The sequence below is a fragment of the Triticum urartu genome, chromosome 1A, assembly GCF_056163025.1.
Source record: "Triticum urartu cultivar PI428250 chromosome 1A, HENAU_Tu73, whole genome shotgun sequence".
Lineage (NCBI taxonomy): Eukaryota > Viridiplantae > Streptophyta > Magnoliopsida > Poales > Poaceae > Triticum > Triticum urartu.
This window is the reverse complement of record NC_141873.1, coordinates 592199619-592215512: the sequence shown is the minus strand read 5'-3', so window position 1 is coordinate 592215512 and position 15894 is coordinate 592199619. Positions and strand designations below refer to the sequence as shown.

The window sequence follows — 15894 nt, the reverse complement described above, 5'->3', positions numbered from 1 at the left end:
TTATTCGTCCCCAAACCCTAGTTTATTTGCATTTTTCCGCATGCCATAACTCTGCATCCGTAGCTCCGATTCGTGCGTGTAGCATATCAAAATGTTCGTATCGACGAGTACATCATTTCATCTCATTGCATCATTTTCATTTGAGCTCATCTTGATGCTCGAAATGCTATTGGAAGAGGGCTATGTGAGGAATATTCCAGATCTGTTTCAGCAAATGGCCTTTTGTCATTTTTGCTATGATTAATGTGTGCATGCTATGATCCTGAGATCTACATGTGTTTTGTTAAATGCCATGCCATCTTTACAGGGGTGTATGCCATGTATTTTTGTGATATTTTTGGTGACTAGCACAAGCATGCAAAGTAGAGTAATCGTTGAGGCCGATTTCAGGGACTTAGAATTTCACTAAGTCCTTGTCCTGTTTTTGCTTTTATGCCATATGTTCATGTTGTTTCCTAGTGATCCGTGCCTCTTTTTAGGATGATCAGTAAGTATGTTTTGTTAATATGGTGGTTCTCTATCCATCCATGTGTTTTTTTTGCAATTATGGAGCACCCAAGCTTGAGTCAATCGAGCTCTATTTTTGCTATAAAATGATCTTGGCAGATTGTTGACATGTTTAGCGATTTTGCCGAGGATGTTGCTATTGATCCGTGCATACTATGTTATTGTTCTTACCATGTCTATCTTCTATGCCATGTCTTCTTGATGGGTGTATGATTAGTTTGTCATGTCATGCTCTGTAGTGAGTGCATCGAGCTCGTAAACATGCCTACTTGTTTACTGTTTTGTGTGCTCCAGTTTTTCACTAAGTCTGAATCTGTTTATGTTTTTGCTATGTTCACATGCTTGCAATTGTATTTTCCGATCCCTTTTGACTCAAGGTCACTAAGAGACTTTTGTTAAGTGCTTTGAGTATCTTCATGAAATGCCTTGCTTTGCCATGTTAAGTTCCTGTAGCTTGTAGTTTTCATGCCCTAAAGATTGCTTCCTGATGATAAATTCCAGGCTTGTGTTAATTTCACTAAGTCTGAAACCTGTTATCATTTGCACTTTTTCCATGCTTGTTTGAACCTGTTAATGGATGAATTAGGCGTAGCTCAGTGTTCATCTTTTTTCAAGCATCATGAGTGGATCCCTGCCATGTATTTGTTGTTATGTTTGAGTGTTGTAGCATATTTATCTTGATGCATTTAGTTGGTCACTTGCTGATTATCGCAGACCAGTGCCATATTTGTTTTGCTTGCCATTTCCAAACCGTGCATCCGATTCCGGTGATCTTTATATCGATTTCAACCAAAATCAACTCACCTTTCCAGTGGCACTCTTGGATTTCCAAGTTGAGGCCAGGTTCATTCATTCCTTTCCAAATCTCGCATATGCATCGCATATCGCATCCCGCATATCATACCATGTTTGCATCATGTTGCTTGAGCATTGCACGTGGTTGATTGTGTTCCTTTTTGCTTGTTGTTCTTGTTTGGGTAGAGCCGGGAGACGAGTTCGTGAACGAGGAGCCTGTTGAGTTCGCTTACGAGGATCAAGGCAACTCTGAGTACTTTGCAGGCAAGATGACCATACCCTCGAAATCACTTCTATCTTTGCTTGCTAGATGCTCGCTCTTTTGCTATGCCTATGCTACGATACCTACCACTTGCTTATCATGCCTCCCATATTGCCATGTCAAACCTCTAACCCACCATGTCCTAGAAAACCGTTGTTTGGCTATGTTACCGCTTTGCTCAGCCCCTCTTATAGCGTTGCTAGTTGCAGGTGAAGTTTGAAGATCGTTCCTTGTGTGGAACATTGTTTATTGTTGGGATATCACAATATTATCTTGTTTATCTTAATGCACCTATATACTTGGTAAAGGGTGAAAGGCTCAGCCTTATGCCTGGTGTTTTGTTCCACTCTTGCCGCCCTAGTTTCCGTCATATCGGTGTTATGTTCCCGGATTTTGGGTTCCTTACACGGTTGGGTTATAATGGGAACCCCTTGACAGTTCGCCTCGAATAAAACTCCTCCATCAATGCCCAACCTTGGTTTTACCATTTGCCACCTAGCCTCTTTTTCCCTTGGGTTTCCGGAGCCCGAGGGTCATCTTTATTTAAACCCCCCGGGCCAGTGCTCCTCTGAGTGTTGGTCCACCTCGTCAGCCGCCGGTGGCCACCAGGGGCAACTCTGGGCTGGCCTACCGGAAGTTTGGACAATCTGAGTGTGCCCTGAGAACGAGATATGTGCAGCTCCTATCAGGATTTGTCAGCACATTCGGGCGGTGTTGCTGGACTTGTTTTACCATTGTCGAGGATGTCTTGTAACCGGGATGCCGAGTCTTATCGGATTGTCTTGGGAGAAGGAATATCCTTCGTTGACCATGAGAGCTTGTGATGGGCTAAGTTGGGACTCCCCTGCAGGGATTTGAACTTTCGAAAGTCGTGCCCGCGGTTATGGGCAGATGGGAATTTGTTAATGTCCGGTTGTAGAAAACCTGAAACTTAACTTAATTAAAATGCATCAACCGCGTGTGTAACCGTGATGGTCTCTTCTTGACGGAGTCCGGGAAGTGAACACGGTGTTGGAGTAATGCTTGACGTAGGTTGTTCTAGGATCACTTCTTGATCATAGTTGTTCGACCGTGCTTTTGCCTTCTCTTCTTGCTCTCTTTTGCGAATAGGTTAGCCACCATATATGCTAGTCGCTTGCTGCAGCTCCACATCATACCTTGCCTTACCTATAAGCTTAAATAGTCTTGATTGCAAGGGTGTGAGATTGCTGAGTCCTCGTGACTCACAGATTTCCTTCCAAAACCAGATGCAGGGACCGATGATACCGTTCCAGATGACATGACCGAGCTCAAGTGGGAGTTCGATGAAGACTCTCTCCGTTACTACGTGTCTTTCCCAGATGATCAGTAGTGGTGCCCAGTTGGGGCGATCGGGGACTTGTGTCGCATTTGGGGGTTGATCTTTATTTTGGTACCGTAGTCGGACCATGAGTGTATTGGATGATGTAATGACTTATTTATGTATTTGTGTGATGTGGCGAGTGTAAGACAACTATGTACCTTTCCCCTTTACTTATTTACATGGGTTGTTGTGATGATTACCTCACTTGCGACATTGCTTTCAATGCGGTTATGCCTCTAAGTCGTGCTTCGACACGTAGGAGATATAGCCGCATCGAGGGTGTTACATTGTCCTTATGAGAGACGTGAAGACAAGTCCGAGAAGCTTGTGCTTAAGAACAAGAAGTTCACCAAGTTTGCAAAGAGGAAGGATGACAAGGCTCTTGTTCATGAAGAATACATGTCTGGAGATGAAGATGACGGTGATGATGATCAAGTGGGCACGGCCGCCTTCGCCATGCATGCCACTACCTCCTCCTCCACAACCGGCCTCTTCGACTCTCCAAACGAGGACAAGCCATTCACTCATTGATGCCTCATGGCCAAAGAGGTAAAAACAAAGTCCAAACCCAAGAGACCCGACAACTACACTCCCAATGTCTCATGTGAGATAGTGGAGGATGATTGTGAGGAGGGTGTGGATAATGATGAGGAATCCTTAATGGCTTTCATGAAAACTCTTCATGGTGAAGCTCGTGCTCGTTTTGGCGATCTCCTTAAGTCACTCACCGAATGCGATGACTTTATTGAGAACGTTGAGAACCTCCTTATAGAGGAGAAAGAGAGAGTTGATCTCCTCGAGCACGAACTTAATGAAGAGAGTGTCATGAGAGCGTCACTTGAGGAAGCCTTATCTGCTCATCAAATTGACTTTGTTAAAACCAACGATGCTTTGCAACTTGCTCTTGAGAATAAAGATGCTCTTAATGTTAGAGTTGAAAAACTTCTAGTTGACCATACAAGACTTGTTGAGGAGCATGAGTTTCTTGTGATTAGTTCCAAGGTTGTCAAAGGTGACCTCATTGCTCTCACCGAGTCTTATGCTCAATTAAAAGCTACAACCATTAAGGCTCTCACTTCCGTACCTCATATTGATTTAAATGATGATGCTTGTACGGCTAACTTTGCTCATGATTGCACCTCCCTTCAAGAGGAAAATAAGAAGTTAAAAGCTCAAATTGAGAAAGGGCTTGTATCATGCATCCAATGGGAGAAAAACCTAAACGATATCTTGAGCAACCAAAAGTAGTGTGTTGCCAAGGAGGGAGTTGGGTTTAATCCCGCATCTAAGAGTGGTAAGAACAAGAAGAAGAAGAAGAACAAGAAGATCGGTCAGACTCCTTCCCCTCCCCAAAAGGTAGTGTTTGTGCAAGAAGGGAACAAGGAGAAGGAGAAGGAAATGAAGGGTGTTGGGAATGGTAAGGTCATTAGGGACAAGGCTATTCCCAAGAATTTTGCCGGCAAGAATAATCCATCATATGTTCTCATGAGAGGAGATGATGGCTATACCTTTGCAAAATTTGTTGGAACTAACTATGATGATTATGCTTGGACTATTTGCGTTCCCAAGACCCTTGTTGCTAACTCACCAGGACCCATTGCAAAATGGGTACCTATAACCAAAGCTTGATTATTGTAGGACTATGTCTCCGGTGGAACTCAATGGGTGATCGACATTGGATGCACCAATCATATGACCGGAGAAAGGGAGATGCTTGTGGAGTTCGTTGATTCACTCAAGGCCTCTTCGAACATCTCCTTCGATGACAATAGTAAGGGAAAGGTATTGGGTTTGGGCAAGGTGGTAATCTCTAATGATTCATCTCTTTCAAATGTCATGCTTGTGCAATCCCTTCACTACAATTTACTTTCAACTATTCAATTGGCTCGTGCCGGATATGATTTACATTTTGGTGAATTCCATGTGACCGTCTTTAAGAGGAGCAATCTCAAAGTAGTCTTTGTTGGGCATGTTGAAGACAACCTTTACGTGGTTGATTTCTCGAAACAGAAAACTCATCTTGCAACATGCCTAATGGCCAAGGCCGACGTGGGGTGGCTTTGGCACCGTAGGCTAGCCCACGTGGGCATGAGAAATTTACAAGCTCTCTTAAAGGGGAGCACATTCTTGGACTAACCAATGTGTCTTTTGCCAAAGATCGTCCTTGTAGTGCTTGCATTGCCGGAAAGCTTCATGAAAAAGCTCATAAAGTGAAGACTATCATCACCACCTTGAGGCCCCTCGAGCTTATCCATTTGGATCTATTTGGGCCTCCAACATATGATAGTTTGGGAGGAAGGAGATATTGCCTTGTCATTGTTGATGACTTCACAAGATATACTTGGGTGTTCTTTCTCAAGACTAAAGATGAAACTCAAGAAACCTTCATCAACTTTGCCAAAGAAGCTCAACGTCAACATAACTGTGAGATCAAGGCAATCCTAAGTGACAATGGCACCGAGTTCAAAAACTATACAATGGATGAATTCTTGAGTGAAGAGGGGATAAAGCACCAATATGCCGCACCATATACTCCCCAACAAAATGGTGTTGCGGAGAGGAAGAATCGGACTCTTATTGAGATGGCTAGGACCATTGTCGGTGTCAAAACCGGCGGATCTCGGGTAGGGGGTCCCGAACTGTGCGTCTAAGGAGGATGGTAACAGGAGGCATGGGACAGGATGTTTTACCCAGGTTCGGGCCCTCTTGATGGAGGTAAAACCCTACGTCCTGCTTGATTAATATTGATGATATGGGTAGTACAAGAGTAGATCTACCGCGAGATCAAGGAGGATAAACCCTAGAAGCTAGCCTATGGTATGATTGTTGTATATTATCTATCGACTAGCCTGGCCTCGGTTTATATAATGCACCAGAGGCCTAGGATAACAAGAGTCCTAGCCGAATACGCCGGTGGGGAGGAGTCCTTGTCTTGATCACCAAGTCTTGTGGAATCTTCCATGTATGCGGCAGCTGTCCGAACTGGCCCACGAGTATACAGCCATGGGGGTCCTCGGCCCAATCCAACTGATCGGGAGACGATGTGATGAGTACCCCCTAGTCCAGGACACCGTCAGTAGCCCCCTGAACCGGTCTTCAAGTTAGGGACGCTCCTCGATTCTTCCGAACTGTTCTTCATCTTCGGTCGTCAGTCTTGAAAACTGGTTCAACAAATCTTCTTTACCTTCGATCTTGAGGATCGCCGAAATGCATTCGGCGAGTTTACACGTCGGGTATCCGAGGAGCCCCTTTAAGTTTCCACATTTTATCAATACCTTGTTATTTTTATGCCAGACCTCGGGTTTGAAGTTGTTCCCGGGAGGCAGTGTCCTCTTGCGTCCGAGCTCTAATGCCGGACTGCATTCGAGGTATCTTTTGCGGCCGAGCACCAATGCCAGACCGCTTCCGAGCTCCAACGCCGGAATGTATCCGAACTCCAACGTCGGACTATGTCCAAGCTCCAACGCCGGACTATATCTGAGGTGTCATATCACCTTGGTTCAAAAAAGTTGAAGGAGTTAGCCGAGCTTAATGCCGGAAAGGCCCTCTATGGAGCCAGCCACTAGCGCCCGAGCTCTATGCCAGACTGCTTCCGAGGTGGTGCACCACCCCGAATGTGGGCCGATTTTTGTGAATATTTTTTGTTGGTGCAATTTATTCTCTGCCGAGATAAATAGCCAGTAGCCCTCAAGGTGTGTATCGGTCTAAAACCCGAGATGCACTTGAAGGATGACGTAAGACCGCTGATCCTAGTAGCCGCTGAGACTTAGGTTGATTTGCAAAATCGGCCTGAGGATCAAGTCCAAGCTCGGCAGAATACTTCGGGACACTAAAAGTGGCATGCTCAGTCCTCGAGACTCAGGTTGGGTGCGGCCGACCAACCTGAGGATCAAAATCTCCTCGGAAACTATATTGCACATAAAATTTTCTACATTGGACAAGCAATGCAGTAGCCCCCGAGACACTGGTCGGGTGGCAACACCAGATCAGGGGATCGATGTGCCCCTTTAATATTTGTAAATAATAGGCCCGAAGCCCAGTAGCCCCCGAGCCTTAGTGCGTGCACAGGTGGCCGAATTAAGGATCAATATCCATAGTAAAATCACAAATTATGTGTAATGACTCTATGTATCCAAGTACTTTACGTCATTAATGCTCGGATCCGCATTGTACAAAACTTTGTTGACCGACCATCGGCTTCCACCTCCTCGGCCAGTAGCCGAGGAGTGTTTGTCCTACTTTATAAAGCCTTTATGAGGGCAAAGATTTACAACAAACAAGGCAATCTGGCCATACGGTTTTATAAACAAAGGTACGCAGAGAGTTATATCACTGTTTAACAGAAGAAATGTCTTCCAAAGAAAATAGTCTCGCTATCGGTTCCTTTCTTTGGGTTGTCATGCTAAGCATGATCATTAAACCTCAGCTCTAATGTAAGAGCAAAATATTGAGGATTTAGTTTTGGAGGCCAGTTAATAGCCCCCGGTAGTGTTCCGTGACAGTCGGGGTCAAGCCGTAAACACTTCGGCCAATGTTATAAACGGCCCATCATTTAACATAGTCATCGGATCGCTGACCAGTTTACACTTATTGTGAAAGTCAGTTTTTGGCTTTCTCCACTGAGGTGCTTAACCATGTGAGCTGGAAGCACAATCGCAGTGGTTCTCCCTTTGCACGCCTAGCCGAACAAAACAGAACGTAGGAAGAAAGTGCAAGAGCCGGGCAACCCAACTATTGACCGAAGACACAATTCGAAACCGATGCATATATAGCAATATCTGAGAATGTTTTTGCCGAATCCCTAAAGGTGTCCGGCGTTGCACTGCGAGACTAATGCTGGAAAAGCACAAATAGTTTAAAAGTGCCAAAAAGCTTGGAAAACCAAGAAACGTCAGTAAAAACATGACGTCCGAACAATATCAAGTGTTCGGTGCCAATCCGAAAGTTGGTCTTAGAAAAAAGAAGTGCTTCTGTCGTGCTTTAACATGATACATCCTATCTCAAGACTTCGAGCGGGTCAGCCTACGGCTTCAACCTCCTATCCCGAGGGCGGAGTACTTCTCATTAGGCCAGTTTAGCAGACTAAACTCTAGCGGCTTTGAGAGAGAAATTAGGCTCCCCGGCTAGTGACCGCACACTCGCCTCGAAAAAAGGAGTGATAAATAATAATAATAGAACTTTGCAACGACTGAGAAGAAGAACACTTATTATAAAACGGCTCAAATAAACTTAAGAGCCCCCAAGTGACTTGGGTAGAAGAATGATTGCATGTACCGAAGTACTTATATCATATCTATGTTCAACCGAACTTTAAACGCGTCTTAACCGACCGTCGGCTTCTCCCTCTTCGGTTAAGGACCGAAAAGTGTTATGTACTCCATCGGTCGAGAATATCGACGGTGTTTCCAATAACCAGGCAATCAGGCCATAAGGCTGTAACAGACAAAGCGCGCTCAGGGAACTTATGCTATATTACTGCGAAGAGTAAGAAGCATCTTCGAAGAAAATAGTACCCCCACCGATACCTTTCTTCGGTGCTCATTGTTATTATGAGACTTGTGCAATAGATTTTTTGTACTCATGAGTTCCGTTGTGTGCCGACCATCATTGAATAACTATAAGAGCGCTAGCTTTCGGCTTCACCCAGTCTGAGGTCCGGCTCGGGTGACCCGATCGTGACAATCGCAGAGGTGCTCCCTTTACTCCCTAGCCGAACAATCGGGAACGTAGGGGTAAACACAGGAGAGAGGCAACCCAGCTTGCAAATCGCTTAAGTCAATATGGTGCATATTGTGGCGTAATACACGATCAAGGAACGAAGCCGTACAAGTATAATCATATGCAACAGGAAAAGCTTCATAAAGGAAGCCCCCAAGTAAACGGGGTATTTGAATTTATGCGTCACAAACAAAGTTTGGACAAGGAAATGTTTTACAAGAAACTTTTTTCCAAAAAAGTATAATGCTTGGTCGAACCGAGCACAAGTTAGAAATTAAAGCTTTGAGCATTAAAGCGACTTAGCTGGTTAATGTGTTCGGTATTGATGACGCGGTCCGAGCTTGATGCGGGGCAAGGTTCCATCCCCCAAGCTGGTCCCGAGGTGGCGGAGCGGAGAGCTCGACACGCCGAAGTGGTGACATAGCACGGTCAATGCAGACTGGTAGAGTGACGCCGAAGTCCCCGGATCATTTTCCTGTGCACAAAAAATAGTGCAAACCGGATATAATAGTAATAATGATAATTAAAAAAAATGTTGCATAATAAATAATTTATGCAAAGTGAGGAATAGAAGAAATATGGCCTGGCGCCGAAGTCAATGTCGATGCAGGGCATCGGCATGATGTAGTAAAGGTGTGGCAAAGCCTGAATTCACAGGTCGGTCTGAGCTCCGGATGCGGCGTTTGCCGGACTATGTACGGAAACTGATCGAATCACCACGCGACCGTCGTTAATGCGGTCACCATTTGATAGACCTGTGTACATATCATGGACAAACCAGAGTAATAATTCCTTGGGAAAAATGAACCCAAACAAGCAAAAAATACTAGGATTAATAGCACCTGTTTATTTGTTGTAGCAATCCGAAGGAAGATGATTCCCAAAATTGGGACTCACTCCGCACACCCATTGCCTGATGGGTGATAAAACGACGGCATGACAATGCTGATAAAGGTTGACTCACCGAGGCCAAGCCCTCGGCCCAGCTAACGTGACGGAGCTGGTCGGCTAGTGACGCCGAAGCGTCCGGAGTAGGTTGATGAAGAGATGGCGAAGCCCCCGGTCCAGCCGAGATGTTGAAGTATGTCGGCGTGATGGACGCAAGCTTGAAGAAGCAATAGTGCGACCCTGTCGATGCAGGTCGTGACGTGGTCGATGCCGGCTTGATGAAGTGACCATGCGGCGATGCCGGTATGCCCGCTCCATGTAATCTGTGGGGCGGCGATGTTGATGATGATTTATCCTTCGCGATGCCGGACTCTTGTTTGGCTTGCCAAGATGATGATCCGAAGAAGTTGAGCTCGGCTAAAGTGACAACGTGTCTAGCGCAGGTCGGCAGCCGTGGAGTAATATTGCCGGAGTGGTTTGACACCAGTATGATGTTGAAGATCATGTTCAAAAGATCTTAAAGTTAGTGGGATGTGTTCGGGAACAAGACACAATACCCCATACAAAACTTCCTTCAAAAGGGATGTCCGAAATCCCGTTCATAAAAAAGATGAACTCGGGTCGGATTCGTTTTCGCCCAGAAAACAGATCCGAAAAGTGATGCACTAATCGGAAGGTTCCCGGAGTTTGGACGGTCGGATCGAGCTGAAAGTTTGAGAGGTGGTAGATATAGGAATTCCACAGCCGATCAACGGTTGGATCTTCCAAAGGACGTCCGAGCTAGAAGCTGGACACCACGCCCTAAACTCATCCAAATTCCCATCCAGATTTGACAGGGCTCCGGTATATCGTGGATTGCGAGAGATTCCTCCATCGGAATTCGACGAAATTTTCTAGGGTTGTTATAGACCCAATTCCGCACAATTCCACCAAAGCGATCGTCAAAGAGATACTCGAGGAGGTGGTGGCGGCAGATACGAGTTCGCTGTCCAAAAAAACAGCATAGTCGCTTGAGGGCAATGTTGACGTTGAGCCCCCGAGCTCCATAGATAATTCCTCCGTGGTCTTGGTAGAGGTTGGAGTTGATGTTTGATGAAGGCCCTCGTCCGAACATGGTGATCCGAACATGGGGCGCAATTCTTGGTCGAACCAAGATGACCAGTCGAACTGGTGACGAAGACGCCGAAGTCGCAGTTGATCTGCAGGCGAGCCATCGATCCTTTTGTCGATCACACAGCGGAACTCTCAATGAAAGCACCAATGTCGGTGTCAAAACCGGCGGATCTCGGGTAGGGGGTCCCGAACTGTGCGTCTAAGGAGGATGGTAACAGGAGGCATGTGACACGATGTTTTACCCAGGTTCGGGCCCTCTTGATGGAGGTAAAACCCTACGTCATGCTTGATTAATATTGATGATATGGGTAGTACAAGAGTAGATCTACCGCGAGATCAAGGAGGCTAAACCCTAGAAGCTAGCCTATGGTATGATTGTTGTATATTATCTATCAACTAGCCTGGCCTCGGTTTATATAATGCACCAGATGCCTAGGATAACAAGAGTCCTAGCCGAATACGCCGGTGGGGAGGAGTCCTTGTCTTGATCACCAAGTCTTGTGGAATCTTCCATGTATGCGGCAGCTGTCCGAACTGGCCCACGAGTATACAGCCATGGGGGTCCTCGGCCCAATCCAACTGATCGGGAGACGATGTGATGAGTACCCCCTAGTCCAGGACACCGTCAACCATGCTTGATGAGTACAAATCACCATACAATCTTTGGGCAGAAGCCATCAACACTGCGTGCCATGCCTCAAACCGGCTTTATCTTCGCAAGCTCAAGAACAAGATCCCTTATGAGCTCCTAATTGGGAGAAAGCCCAACGTCAAATACTTTCGGGTATTCGGTTGTAAGTGTTTCATTTTAAATAAAAAATCCCGGTTAGCTAAATTTGAGTCTAGAACTTATGAGGGCATATTTGTTCGATATGCATCAAACTCTCATGCTTACCGAGTTCTCAATAAATCCACCGGATGCATTGAGGAAACGGTAAATGTGGAGTTTGATGAAGATAACGGCTCCCGCATGGAGCAAATTGTTCCTAGTGTTGTAGGTGACGAGGCTCCTTCACAAGCTATAAGGACAATGGGGATAGGCCACATTCTCCCATAAGAAACACCCCATGTCCAAGTAGAAGAAGAAGGAGTAAGAGCCCCTCTTGAGGATTTTCCACAAGGGAAGTCATCACCGACACCACTTGTACAAGATGCCTTGGGAAGTAATCAACCTATCCAAGAACAAGATCAAGACCCTCATATTCTTGAGCAAGATCAAGAGCAAACTCTTCCGAACAATGAAGAACCAATCGTTGAGGCTCAAGATCAAGCTCAAAGTCATGATCAAGATCTAGATCAACCCCAACCACAAGTGTCTTCATCGTCATCACTTCCTACTGAGCAAGAACCTGTGGTTGCAAGAGAAGAGTGTCTCCAAGGCTAAAGCAATCTCAAGGGCAAGTTTCTTCATCAAGTCCAAAACCAAGTGAAGAAGCGCTTGACGCAAAGAGCAAAAAGTAGCTGCCAATCTAAAACATCTTCAACACCTCACCGAGAATATCTATGGAAGCATCAAAAAGGGGGTAACTACTCGTAGACGTTTGGCAAACTTTTGTGAACATCACTCGTTTGTCTCTTGTGTTGAACCCCTTAAGGTGGAAGATGCCCTTGACGATCCGGATTGGATAGATGCCATGCATGAAGAACTCAACAACTTCACACACAACAAAGTATGGACCCTTGTAGAAAGACCCAAGGAGTTTCATAATGTCATTGGAACAAAGTGGATTTTCAAGAACAAACAAGATGAATATGGACAAGTAATAAGGAACAAGGCAAGGTTAGTGGCACAAGGTTTCACCCAAGTTGAAGGTTTGGACTTTGGTGAAACTTTTGCCCCCGTTGCCCGTCTCGAATCCATTCGCATCTTACTTGCTTATGCCTCTCATCATGATTTCAAATTATATCAAATGGATGTTAAGAGTGCATTGCTTAATGGTCCTATTAAGGAGTTGGTGTATGTCAAGCAACCTCCCGGTTTTGAAGACCCCGATCATCCCTCTCACGTTTATGAACTCCATAAGGCACTCTATGGACTCAAACAAGCACCTCGTGCTTGGTATGATCACCTTACGGCGTTCCTAAGCGAGAAGGGGTTCCAGATTGGGGTAATAGATTCCACTCTCTTTACGAAGAGGGTAAAAGGAGAGTTGTTTGTCTGCCAAATATATGTTGATGATATTATCTTTGGGTCAACTAACCATGCTATTAACGTTGAGTTTGAGAATCTTATGACTAAGGAATTTGCGATGAGCGTGATGGGAGAGTTGAAGTTCTTTCTCGGTTTTCAAGTGAAGCAATTGAGAGGCGGAACCTTCATCAATGAATCTCGTTATATCCAAGACATGCTCAAGAGATTCAAAATGCAAGATGTCAAGCCAATGAAGACACCCATGGCCACAAATGGTCAACTTCATCTTGATCCAAATGGTAAAGAAGTGGATCAAAAGGTATATCGCTCCATGATCAGTTCCTTGCTTTACCTTTGTGCATCTAGGCCAGATATTATGTTGAGTGTGTGTATGTGTGCAAGATTTCAATCCACTCCTAAGGAGAGCCATTATTCGGCAGTGAAAAGGATCCTTCGATATTTGGTTCATACCCCAAACTTGGGCCTTTGGTATCCCAAGGGATCATCATTTGAGTTAATGGGTTACTCGAATTCGGATTGGGCCGGAGACAAGGTTAATCGCAAGTCCACATCCGGCTCATGTCAATTCCTAGGGAGATCGTTGGTAAGTTGGTCTTCAAAGAAGCAAAATTGTATATCTCTTTCCACAGCCAAAGCCGAGTATATTGCTGTCGGAAGTTGTTGTGCCCAATTACTATGGATGAGGCAAACTTTGATGGATTACGGTGTCAAATGTGACAAAGTGCCTCTTTGGTGTGACAATGAAAGTGCCATCAAGATCACCGAGAATCCGGTTCAACATAGCAAGACCAAGCATATTGAGATTCGTCATCATTTCATTAGAGATCATGTGGCCAAGGGAAACATTGAGTTACTCCATGTCAACACCGAGAATCAACTAGCAGACATTTTCACCAAGCCCCTTGATGAAGCAAGATTCCGCGAGTTAAGGCATGAGCTAAATATCATGGATATTAGTAACTTCGGATGAAACTCTTGCTCGCACACACATACTCATGTACTATCTTGCTTAGATGTAGGCACATGTCTAGGGGGAGCTAGCTCAACTCATGATCTATCTTATCCTATAAGTGCGTAAAACAAACACAATCTTTCACATAAGCCACTTTAAGTGGTACTTGTGCTTCAAAGATGAGTATTGGTCTTGGGCCCAAGGTTCATATCTTCGCGGTGCCATACCAAGTAAACTCAAACATGGTGGCCCTAGCCAGCGCCCTCGCTTGAGGGTTTTGTCCGTGTTTGTTTGGTGTGTGTGGTGTGGTGTTTATTTTCGTTTTTTTGTTGGTTCTCCTCGCTTCATTTTGGTACATGTGCTCCACATATGCCCTTTCCACAGTGATAGGACTTTCCTCGCGCGTGTTCAGAAACGTAGACCGAGTGCCTTGTGAAGTAGGGGTAAGAGTATTCACTCAGCCCTGCATTTACAAGATCCACTCATGTCAAGTTCCTGAATACCCCGTGCGCACGGGCATGTACTGTTGGGGAACGTACCAGAAATTCAAAATTTTCCTACGTGTCACCAAGATCTATCTATGGATAAACCAGCAACGATGGGAAGGAGAGTGCATCTACATACCCTTGTAGATCGCTAAGCAGAAGCGTTCAAGAGAACGGGGTTGAAGGAGTCGTACTCGTCGTGATCCAAACCACCGGAGATCCTAGTGCCGAATGGACGGCACCTCCGCGTTCAACACACGTACAGCCCGGTGACGTCTCCCATGCCTTGATCCAGCAAGGAGAGAGGGAGAGGTTGAGGAAGACTCCATCCAGCAGCAGCACAACGGCGTGGTGGTGGTGGCGGAGTGTGGTACTCCAGCAGGGCTTCGCCAAGCACCGCAAGAGATGAAGAGGGAGAGGGGTAGGGCTGCGCCAAGAAGGAGAGGAACTCGTGTGTCTTGGGCAGCCCAAACCTCAAGTATATATAGGGGGAGGGGAGGGGCTGCGCCCCCACCTAGGGTTCCCTCCCTAGGGGTGGCGGCAGCCCCCAGATCCCATCTGGGTGGCGGCCAGGTGGAGGGGGAGAGGGAGGCGCACCAGGCATGGGCCCTAAGGCCCATCTGCCCTTAGGGTTTGCCCCCCTCCTCCCCTTAGGCGCCTTGGGCCCTTGTGGGGGGGCGCACCAGCCCACCTGGGGCTGGTCCCCTTCCACACTTGGCCCATGCAGACCTTTGGGGCTTGTGGCCCCACTTGGTGGACCCCCGGGACCCTCCCGGTGGTCCCGGTACGTTACTGATAAACCCCGAAACTTTTCCGGTGACCAAAACAGGACTTCCCATATATAAATCTTTACCTCCGGACCATTCTGGAACTCCTCGTGACGTCCGGGGTCTCATCCGGGACTCCGAACAACATTCGGTAACCACGTATATCTATTCCCTATAACCCTAGCGTCATCGAACCTTTAGTGTGTAGACCCTACGGGTTCGGGAACCATGCAAACATGACCGAGACGTCCTCCGGTCAATAACCAACAGCGGGATCTAGATACCCATGTTGGTTCCCACATGTTCCACGATGATCTCATCGGATGAACCACGATGTCAAGGACTTAATCAATCCCGTATACAATTACCTTTGTCTAGCGGTACGATACTTGCCCGAGATTCGATCCTCGGTATCCCGGTACCTTGTTCAATCTCGTTACCGGCACGTCTCTTTACTTGTTCCGTAACACATCATACCGTGATCAACTCCTTGATCACATTGTGCACATTATGATGATGTCCTACCGAGTGGGCCCAGAGATACCTCTCCGTTTACACGGAGTGACAAATCCTAGTCTCGATTCGTGCCAACCCAACAGACACTTTCGGAGATACCTGTAGTGTAACTTTATAGCCACCCAGTTACGTTGTGACGTTTGGCACACCCAAAGCACTCCTACGGTATCCGGGAGTTGCACAATCTCATGGTCTAAGGAAATGATACTTGACATTAGAAAAGCTTTAGCATACGAACTACCTGATCTTGTGCTAGGCTTAGGATTGGGTCTTGTCCATCACATCATTCTCCTAATGATGTGATCCCGTTATCAATGACATCCAATGTCCATGGTCAGGAAACCGTAACCATCTATTGATCAACGAGCTAGTCAACTAGAAGCTTACTAGGGACATG

The 15894-nt window shown here is 46.1% G+C and overlaps 1 pseudogene; it reads left to right on the top strand.

The window, feature by feature from the left end:
* The first annotated feature begins 12988 nt into the window (after positions 1–12988).
* On the top strand, positions 12989–13747 carry LOC147993243 (secreted RxLR effector protein 161 pseudogene; annotated as a pseudogene).
* The last annotated feature ends 2147 nt before the right edge of the window (positions 13748–15894 follow it).